Source organism: Dipodomys merriami, unplaced genomic scaffold (genome assembly GCF_024711535.1).
Source record: "Dipodomys merriami isolate MVZ:Mamm:240054 unplaced genomic scaffold, mDipMer1.0.p SCAF_11, whole genome shotgun sequence".
NCBI lineage: Eukaryota > Metazoa > Chordata > Mammalia > Rodentia > Heteromyidae > Dipodomys > Dipodomys merriami.
The window spans coordinates 33,071,521-33,082,762 of NW_027202382.1; positions in this window are offsets into that span (position 1 = coordinate 33,071,521).

Genomic DNA, 11,242 nt, shown 5'->3' on the forward strand with positions numbered 1-11,242 from the left:
AGAGTAAGCTGTTATAAAGCCCTACTCCTTTCTGCATTTACTTGCCTTCCTTTCTAGTTCTTGGCCATGTTATGATTCTGCTAAGCATCTGTTGCTGTTCTTGCTTTCTGTTTTTGTTTTTTGTTTTTTTGAATGATGGAACTAAGCTATTTGGAATTTCTACTCAAAAGAACTATTGAACAAATGTTATCTATTTTCTGTATACATTTCCCATAGTCAAATATGTTTAATAGCAATATAACACAAACTAAGATACCTGTGATTCTTTGCAAAGAACTCTATTCAGTAAAAGCCCCTATGTGCTGTTTTGCAGATAAAGTCTCAGTTACATGGACCTAGGCCATTTGTCTCCATCTCTACTGTGACAAGCGCAGGACATCCCTTACTCTTTGACTCTTGGGTGGCTTCCCTATTTCAGGGAAGGCAAAGTCAACCTGCAGAGAGATGGCACCTGTGCTCTAGTTTGATCACCAAGAAGCCATAAAGAGGAATTAATCTGCTTAGGAGGTAATTGATGGGTGTCAACTGTCCTTTCCTACAAAAGATTTTTGCTTTTAGAATAATTGCCTGAAGGCTGGAGAGAATCCTAGGAGACAGCTTGGATGCCGTCTTATTCCTTTGAATATCTGCCATTTCCTCAAAAATTAAGGTACCAAGGACAAGCTTTGAGTGAAGCGATGGCCTCAGGGTTGGTACATTTAATGAGAAATCTTCTTTTTGAGGGTCTCTTGCTAATAGACTTGTGACTTGTGTTAAGCTTGCCTGGCCTTGAAGTGATAGGTTTACTGTGTACCTCCCTAAATTAAAAACAGAAAAAAAAGAAAGCTTGAGATTTACTAGGACTTATTAGTTTTAAAGGTTTTTGACAACTTGATTTGCTCCCTCTTAATTAGTTAATGGTTGGTTCAGGTGGTGACAGATTTCTGTGCTTTTCCTTAAGGCCCATAGACTTGAAATATATGCTCAGAGCCCATAGTGGTTGGGGGAAAAAAATCATAAAGATGGGAGCTCTGTGTGTTAAATAGAATGAAAGTCTCTTTCTTCCTCCTTCACTTATATAAAAAAAAAAACTCATGAAAAGTATTTTTCTCTACACATTAGAAAGTAGTGTAAGGCTCAGGCCTGTAATCGTAGCTACTCAGAATGTTGATATCGAGGGATAATGGTTCAAAGCCAGCCTAGGCAGGAAAGTCTGTGAGACTCTTCTCTTCAACTAACCACCAGAAAACCAGAAGGGGTGCTGTGGCTCAAGTGTTAGCCTTGAGCTGAGGAGCTAGGGGACATCCCACAGGCCCAGATTTCAAACCCCACAACCAAAACAAAAAAAAAAAAAAAAGCTCAAGGACAGAACCTAAGCACTGAATTCAAACCCCAGGATAAGCACATCAACAACAACAAAAACAAACAAACAAAAAACAAAGAAACAAAAAAAACCCTTTTTATATGTGATACTTTAAAAACTAATAGTGTAAATTTTTTTAAAAAAATTAGAAGTGGCTTGCTCAAATTCCTGAGTACTGTTCACTGCAATAATCATTTCGGATTCTCTACCTCAATTTGTTTCTGCTACTACTAGCTGATTCTTCCAAAAGTCGCCTGTGAAAACTTACATGATAAAACACCTAGGCTGAAGCCTGACAGGGCAATGGGGAGAGGAGTAAAGGATGAAGGAAATGCCAAATTCACTGATTAGAATTGTTTAATGCAACTACATACCTACTTATACCATCCTAGCTCCACTGATCGTTTTCCTTTCATGCAGACTTCATAGTCAAGGCATCAATAAATCATTAGCCTGCAGAATACTGTTTTCTAGATATCAGGCAACCTCCAGGGAGCATTATCTGAGTCATAATGACAGGGGTTGGGCCATCATAAAAGTCCTGAATTATGGCACATTAAGAATCATCCCCCCATGAAACTGGTAAGCTGCTCAGATATTCCCCTGTGTAGCTTCAGACACAGCCATCAAATATTTAGCATGGATTTTGGCTAATGCACCTCATTTATCCCTGAGATATTCTTCTAAAGCAGGGAGTTGGTATTCCAATCCTTTTAGAGATGAAGACAGAGAGCCTTGGAGAGATTAACCGGACAAGACATGCATCCCAGAGTAGCCAAATCAATCTCTTAGATCCTTTGACTACAATAGCCACTCCCTGCCTCTTTTGGCTCTAAGAACTGGCAGGATTTTTACAAATTCTCTTCATTGGCCACCTCCAGCTGCTCTTTCCCCAGCCAGAGAGCTCATGATTACTGCCTGGCATCACTAGTCTGTCCCCTTTACTCTCATTTCTGACTCTGTCCCTTCCCTAGCCTCAGAAGTCCCCACTCATTCAGCCTCCCCCTGATCTTCACCTCCTTCATCTCCTTCTCCCCTGAATGACTCATTTTGTTTACTGAGCTGAGATGTTAATAGAACACAGCAGAATTTAAGCTTCCCTGGGACTTGTTTTACAAGCTGACAAAATCATTCTTCTCTCTCCCTCTGTTAAATATTCATGCCGATCCAATTTTTAGATACAAAGGTACATTTTGTTTTAAAATGTGCTGATCCAAGATATACTGGTGTGCATTGATTTCCTCCATCTCTCTCTCTCTCTTTCTCTCTTTTCTTCTCTGTCTCCCTCTCTTCCTCTCTCTTCCTCTCTCTCTCCCTCTCTCTCTGCATCTCATCTCTTTGCATTTCTATTGCATTGGAAATAGAGTTCCTCATTCATTTCTTGTGAAATATGGACCTGAATTTTTCTTTAGTTTTCTTTTTAATTTGGTTGGTATTTGATGAAAGGGCTGATGGCATGTTTGTCTACTTTTCTCTTTGGACATTGCATACGTGCGTGAGCGTGCGTGCACACACACACACACACACACACACACACACACACACACACATACACAGAAAGAATCGTATCACTTTGCTGTTCATCTCACCCTTATGTTAACCTAATCTGAAAGGCATCTTAACAAAGGCTTGATCTATTGCATATTTTCAAATATTTGCACTTTGAAGAGAAAATAAAATAGAGATAGATTTGCAGAGATGAAGAGGCTCACCCTGTGACAATTGAGAGACACAGACAATGAAATAGGGGCAGAAAGCCCTCCTTTGAAGAGAAAGCTTGAGAGAAATGCAGTAGTGTTAGTTTCACAGAGAAATAAGGTTGACTGGATGGGATAAAATCCAAGATCAGGGTGAGATAAAAATCCCAGATTAGTATAGGTCACTTAGCAAAACCTTACTGTATTTAATGTGAGTGAGCAAATATAAGGCTTTCAGACTGTGGAAGTTACATTAATTTGATTATTTCTTTACATACTGATTTCATATACATTACTCTGTGAAACTGAAAGACAAACAATGATAAGTTGGTAAGAAAGATCTGAGGTTATTCTAATGGTGTTAGTCTTAATTCTTGCAGTGAGGATTAATTACATCTGGGTGAGGATACTGAGAGTTGTTTATGGTTGGTAACTATGTCTGTTGGAAGTTTTGTGGAGTCTTTGAAGCTATTATTGCTGCTATCGATAAGTTGGTTTAAATGTATTGTGAACATCGTAGAATGTTCAATAAAATTATTTACAATGCTTTGTCCTCTCTGGAATGGTTTCATTGGGTAACATCCTTCCTGCAATTGAAGACAATGCTTTAGGGCAGTAATATTAATATACAGAGTAAGCTGTTAGAGTGCTGGCTGGTGAGCTGGGGTTTTAATTGTAGGCACTACTAATTAGAAAATACCTTCAAGTTTATCCACATTAGTTTCAAAGCTAAACTTTCTTTGTGACTTGCCAGGCAAGTGTTTATGCCTGGCCACCAGATTGAATACAAGAGAACCTGGCTGGTGGCACCCATAGATATGCACTATAGAGTTCTGAACATAAAATGATTCAGGTGTTTTTCTAGATGTCTACTCCTGTTTTATTTTTCATTATTTTTAAATTAGAGACTGGCTTCATTGCCTGGTAGGACAATGCTTGATACACAAAACAGATAATAACTATTATTTCATTATGTATTCTGTTTTTTGGTGCTGTTAGCTCTGGGGTTTGGATAATTTAGATTGCTTAATTGGTTTGGTTGATGCTCTATCACCTGAGCCATGCCTTCAGTACTGCTTTCTGATGATTACTTTAGAAATGGAGTCCCACATTTTTTTTAAGTCTGGGCTAGCCTTCAACTCTGTCCTCCAGATCTCAGCCTCCTGAGTTGTTAGAATAACAAGGATGGGCCACTGGTACCTGGCTTACACATAATTTTTAAGAGACAGAGCTGCAAAGCAATTTTCCTCAATCAGACATCTTTGAAGATGCATAGATGGGGTGTTTTAGTCATTAATAGCAGTAAGGAGAATAAAAATCAGGGAACCTAAGGAGAGGGCATAGAAGTCAGCGATTCTACAAGCTTCAATAAACATGAATCACTACGCAGATATTCGGCACACAATTTAAGCATTTCAATATTGTACATTTTCATGAAATCTGAGTGATATTTATAGTTCAGATTTATTCAGAACTTAGTGTACCCAGCATTGCTCGCAATGATTAATGACATGGCAGGTAAGTGTCCAAGGCAAGATCCAAATCTGAAGCCATATTTTAAAATACTACACTCTGGTAGATCCTCTGGGTCTGATGGGTATGCACCAAATAATTTTGGGAAGCATAAGGATAAACGAGTGGAGCCTGAACAGTTTTAAGGATGGTTACCTCTACTGGAAATGAGGCAGTTAGAAAAAAATCACCAGGTAGGATTTATCTAAAATGAATATGAGTAACTTGGCATAACAGGCTGATAAGTGTTTGTTGAACAAATCCATATTTATAAAACTGGTAGCAAGTTTTCAGTCAAAAAAGAAAGACACAATCTTCATTGAGCCACAGTATCTTTGAATTCTACAATTAAAAACCACCTTAAAAAATCTGTAAGACCAGAGAACAAACAAAGGAGGGTTAACAATGCTCCACAGGAAATGCACACAATACCTTACTCATGTAACTGGAACCCCTCTGTACAGTCTCTTTACAATAGAAATATTTTTAAAAATCCGTAAGATCTTCTCACTCTACGAGTGCAGTCATCTTCTCCACATTCTTTCAGTGTCTTGGTCAAGCAGAAAGCAATGGGTAGCCTCCAGCCTGTCGTGAGGAAACAAGAAAAAAAGAATAACAGAAATTCAAGTAACATAGAACAAAGGGAGCTTAAAATAGGAGTCAAATAGACTTCAGCTTGTAGCCAGGTATGATGGGCACAAGGGAGAGAGATAAATACTGCAGTAATGATGAAACCAAATTTTCCAACAGCACAACAATTCTGGTGGAGATGAGGAAGGGGCCAGTGTGAGACTATTCATTTCTTCCACAATCTGCTTCCATTGCTTGTCTTTTTCTATTAGCTCCTGCAGCCAGTGTCTTGGGGGCTGCAGATTCTCTCAGACCTGCCACCCTGAACCCTGTAGAGCAACCATAAAACATGAGGTCCATGTGCTCTTTAATTGGATATATCCCAGTTAATAATGCAGAAGAGATGTTGAGCATTGGGGTAGGTGGGTGGAAGAGAAAAGGCCAGGAGAGAGAAAAAGAGAAATAATTCATGACTTTTTTCATGTGATGAGGGGAATCAAATAGGGAAAAATACACCCTCTACAAAATTCATAAGTTGTATTTTTATAGACTTCCTACTTGGCCAAATATATATAAGCTTTTCTAATCCACTGAGATAGAGATCACGTGATACCAAGGTTTATTGGTGAGATTCCTAATAGTTACACTCTATTTGATGCTCAGTGAATAGAAAGAACAATCTTACAGTCATTGAATCATGGAATTGGTTCATAGATCTATTATGTAAATCTCACTTACCTCACTTCTTAGAACAGAGCTTCCTTTGCTTTATTACCCCAGTGTACTGATTTAAGATAAACTATGCAACGAGATAGAGATAATCTCCAGAGAGTATCTTCTGACAATTTAGATTATATCTAGTTTAAAATAAACAGACATAAACCAACCACAATTTATAATAGAAATATTAGGTAGTTGGGAGGCATTTAATATACCTTATTAAACATGAATAAATCAAATCTGGCACTCAGGAACCTTATTTATTCAGCTGCTTAGCAAGTTAGCAGTGGACATTTATTCCAGATGAAAATCAATTTGTTAGGTAGTGGGTACTTAGGACAAAACAGTAACTATAGTAGATACCTCTTCTGCCATTTGTTAGCACTCAATTTAGTGGGAGGAGAGAGCTCATGGAAATAGTTATTAGACTATCAAGGAATAAGTTTATGGGGAAAAAGGATGCTCAAATATAAGATCACGGAAAGGAACATTTTAGCTAATCCTGGAAACAACTTAAGCCTTCCTGGAGGCAGTGTTTTCTAGCCAGAGGCCTAAAGAATAAGCATATCATTTTAGCCAGACAAAGAGTGTGGAAACCAATTCCAGGAAGATGGAATAATATGTACAGAGATTTCAGCGTCTTTGCAAAAGGCAACCTAAATCCAATTAATCCTACTGTACCATAGGGTATGATGAGAAAAACGTTGAGAGGTAAGGCTGAAATGGTGTTCAGAATATCAGAACATGAAATTTCTGCAAATCCTGTTAGGTTAGAGCCTTTCCATTATTGGAATTAGAGACTTTTGCAAGCTATAGAAATGAATGTGTTTTTGTAACATTTTCCCATTTACTTAAGCTTTTGTAACTTACAATTACCATTCTGTACTGTGAGGTGAAATCGTCCCTTGAAAGTTCTTTCTCTGTAGTTGAGAGATCAGTGACATGCACCAAATTGAGGTTTTTAAGATTGGTTTTCTGGCAGTCATATACTGCCCATGGATTGAGAAACTCAGCACTGCAATGAACTTTATTTTCCCCAATTGATCTATAGATTCAAAAGATAGTGATCAACACTTTAGCAGATAAATTCATAGAAATTGCCAAAATAATTTTTAAAATTTATATGGAAACCAGAAGGGCCTACTTAAAAAAAAACAAAAAACAAAAGCAAAGGATTAAACTACCTGATTTCAAAATTATTGTAGCATTAGAACATTATGGTGCTGGTATAAAAATAAATTATTAGATCAATGGAATAAATTATGATGTCCAAAAATAGTCCAAAACATATGCAGACATTTATTTATTTAGAATATGGACTTTATGATATTTGCTCTGCTTTTCTGGTGCTCTACCACTTGAGACACACTTCCATTTCTGACCTTTTTCTGGTTAATTGGAGATAAGAATCTCTCAGGTTTTTCTTCCTAGGCTGGCTTCAAATTGTGATCCTCAGATACAGCCTCCAGTGTCCCTAGATTTCAAGAGTGAGCTACTGGCACCCAACTGGTCATTTAATTTTTTTAATCTACAACAGACAGTTGGAATAGGATATTTTTCATTGTTTTTGACTAATAAGTGGATATCTATATTGATATCCTCGAACTATGTCCAATAATTAATTCGAATTTTCACACAGATAAACATATTTAAAGAAAATATGAGATAACATCTTTGAAATCAGGATAGGTGAGTCTCAATTTAATTCTAGTAAAAGAGCACTGTCTAGGACTGACCATTTGGATCAATAAAAAAAACACGTTCATCAATTTTCTACTTTTCTTTGAATTATTATTTTTTAATTTTTTTATTGTGAAAATACTGTACAGAGGGATTACAATTTCATGGGCAGGATAAGGAATATATTTCTTATCAACATTGTTGCTTCCTCCTTTGTTTCTCCTTCCCATCCCTTCCCATACCCAAGCCCAATCCGCCTCTCCTACCCAATCCTCCCGCCCCTCCCCCTCCCCCCCCCCCCCCCCCCCCCCGCACCAAAGTTGTAAAGTTCGTTTTCAACATAACGACTTGTACATCTCATTGTTGCAATGGGTCCACCTGTATCCCTATTTAAACGATTTGTTTTTTCTCTTCCCCTCCACAAATTATACCAACATCAAAGCAGGGGTTATACCATGGGGGAGGGACATACAAAGCAACAAAGAAATCTTCTTATAAATATGTTAGAAACAATTGCAAGAAAGAAAAAAAAAGCATTTGAATACTTATCTTGGGGTTCATTTCCCTAATATCAACTTATCTGACCTTTTCTGCCTACATACACTGGTTATTGCAAATAAGGGAAACCATGGGACCTTTGAATTATTTTAAACATTATAGGAGGGAGTTTTATTGTACACACCACACCAAGGAAAATCTCACTAACTCCCATGGTTCTTTGAAGAGGTAAGGACTCAACTGAGGCCTATTCTTGGAAAAGAAGAGACAGTAATGGCAGCAGTTCTTTGGGTACAGACTACTCTCAGTTTGGAGATTTTCCTATTCCTTTTATATAGTCAGTTAAAGGAAGAGGAGGAACATTTATTTTGATGGAGATAGACATATATGATTGCGAATGTCTCTAAATTCAATAGCTTCTTTGAATCAGCTGTCTAGAATTTTCATGTTTAGAAAGCTGACTACTCACAGGAAACCCTGGGCTCTTAGCACAGGTAAAACATTACTTCATCCACTTTCTAGAAAACAGCAAGGGATGTTGATATTAGTTCACAATAATAACAAATAACTATTGTCTGTCTTCATATCCCTTGATGTGGTCATTGGTTCTAACGAATTAGCTTATTGGATAAGAACGTGCACATACTCATCTCATACTCTAGGCTCACTGATATTAAATAATCCAAAGTTTCTACTCTAAATTATTATTGATGATCTTGACATTGTTAGCACTCACCCCAGTTTCTGGCAAGCCCTTTTACCTATATCCATGGTTATCCAAAATATTTGGCAATTATATTCAAAGAGATAACTTTCTAAAACTTAGAAGCACCCTCTCTTCTTTATGAGAATTCTTCAGGGATATCTCCTTCAAAAATTAAGTGAATGACAGGTGCCCCACTGCAGGGTGTATGACAATTTCTTGGTGTTAGTGCATATGTGAACATACATGTACATACGTGTGAATGTTAGTGAGAGAAATTTGGAATAGATCTTGTAGGTTACAGCACTCCTCATATGGATTCGGGAGAGAATAAAACGACAGGGACCATTGAAAAAAGAAATTAACAATTTGCAAACATCCATCATTGATACTTGCTTATTTGATTGCCCAGATAGAAGAGAGAGTCAAAGGGAATACTATGATTACATATTGATATCATTTAAGTCACTGTTACTGAACTAAGAAAAGAGATGGGAAGTTAATAATGTTGGCTAATGTTGGCTAAAAGTTTGCTGTATGATTATATTCCTGGCTTTTCCTTTTCTATTAACCCGTGCTAAGAGAGATAGAGTTGTATTACAGCCACAGTTGTACTCCTATCTTAGGAATTTACTTGTACTTAGATGCAAGTGCTGGTCATTAGGCTCTAGCTTGACCTGATCAGGGCCAAAGTCTGCTCCTGTTTTATATCCTGCATCTATGCCTTTCATCTCAAGGTTTGAGTTTCAACTTAGGAATTCTCTGGCTAATAGCCTGCCTCTCTCACTTACTGATCCTGAACCTGGGGTCTTGCTGTGTTTTTGATCCTCTATAAGCAGAAAAGGATCTCCATTTGTCAGTATGTCACAGAGTCAACCTCCTTAAATTGCATTGTGCCTGCTCACTAATGTCAGGCATCAGGCAGTTCAGTCTAAGGGCTCTATCTTGTACTTCCTCCTTGCCAGCGTTCTGCAGCAAAATACAACTCCACAGGCCTTGTGAATGCTATATCAAGTCTTTGTTTACTGCACTTAGTCTGGCCTAACCACTGTGCTTCTTAATGCCTGTTTTTCTAACCTTTGTGAAACACAACAAGGATAGCCAAAATTACTGCTTAACCCTAAGAATAGTCTACAAATGGTGGGTAAGAACAGTGAAATAGAGTCAGCTTTTGGAAACTCATAACATTGAAGAAGTAGGAGAAAGTATGGTGTTGGTCTAGTTCTGCACAAAAATAATTTTGGTTTAGTTACTTATTAATGTAATAAGCAGAAAAATATAACTACACTGTGCCAGAACAAACACTAGCTGCTTACATAAAGATTCTAGTCTAGAGATGAAGCAAAATATAACAATTAAATTGTCACCTCGGGTGCAGTACAAATGCCATAGTGTGGAAAAGGAACATTTTCCTCTATATATTCTCCTTCCTATCTGTAGCCTATACTTATTTTTTCAGCTATTTGACCTCAGACCCTGCTAGCTATATGCCCTACCACTTCAGCCTGTTCCATTCCTTTCTGTTTTAGTTATTTTTTTTCAGATAAAGTCTTTTTGTCTGGGGCTGGCTTCTGACTATGATCATCCTACAGTCTCCACTTCCTAGATAGCTGGAAGTACAGGCATGAGCCACTGACCTCCAGTTTCCACTCCACTTTTTAAAGGAATCATGCTATCAAGTCATTATAGGAAGTATCAGATAAATAAGATAACGTGCTGGTAAATCATCACCATTATCACTAACTATACTTCATAGGGTAAAATATTAAAGCTCAGACGCACGCCAGTGGCTCACACCTGTAATCCTACCTACTCAGGGGGCTGAGATCTGATTATGATGGTATAAAGCCAGCCAGGGCAGGAAAGTCTGTGAGACTCTTATCTCTAATAAACCACCAGAAAACTGAAAGTGGTGCTGTGGCTCAAGTGGTAGAGTGTTAGTCTTGAGTGGAAGAGCTGAAGGACACCTCCCAGGCCCAGAGTTCAAGTCCATGACCAATCCCACCCCCCCAAAAATAAATGCCCAAGGAAGGTAAGCAATTTGTCCAAAGCTATCAAATACAGTTGTAAACCATATTGCGATACCCAAATATGTTTAAGATTTCAGAAGCAGAAGTAAGTTTTATGACTTAGTGGCTTTCTTATATCTCTATCTCTGATATACTATTATATCTGAGAATACAATGTAGATCTTATTTTTTTCAGATTCATTTTCAGAAATATTTCTGGCATTGCAAACTTGTAAAACAACATTGCAAAATGGATATAAGAGAGATCTATATGGTTATATGTTAACAGTGAATAAAATCAGGAGACTAACATTGATAAGATTATCTAATCTGTGACTTTATTAACTTCTGCCAATTGTTGAAAATCTGATCTAAGATGACATGTTTCACTCATTACTTGTGTTTCTTTGAGTCTTCTTTTAGTGCTTGTCCATCCACATATTGATATTTTTGATAATATAGATCAGTTATTTTCTCAAATATCTTTCAATTTTGATTTGCCTATGATCTG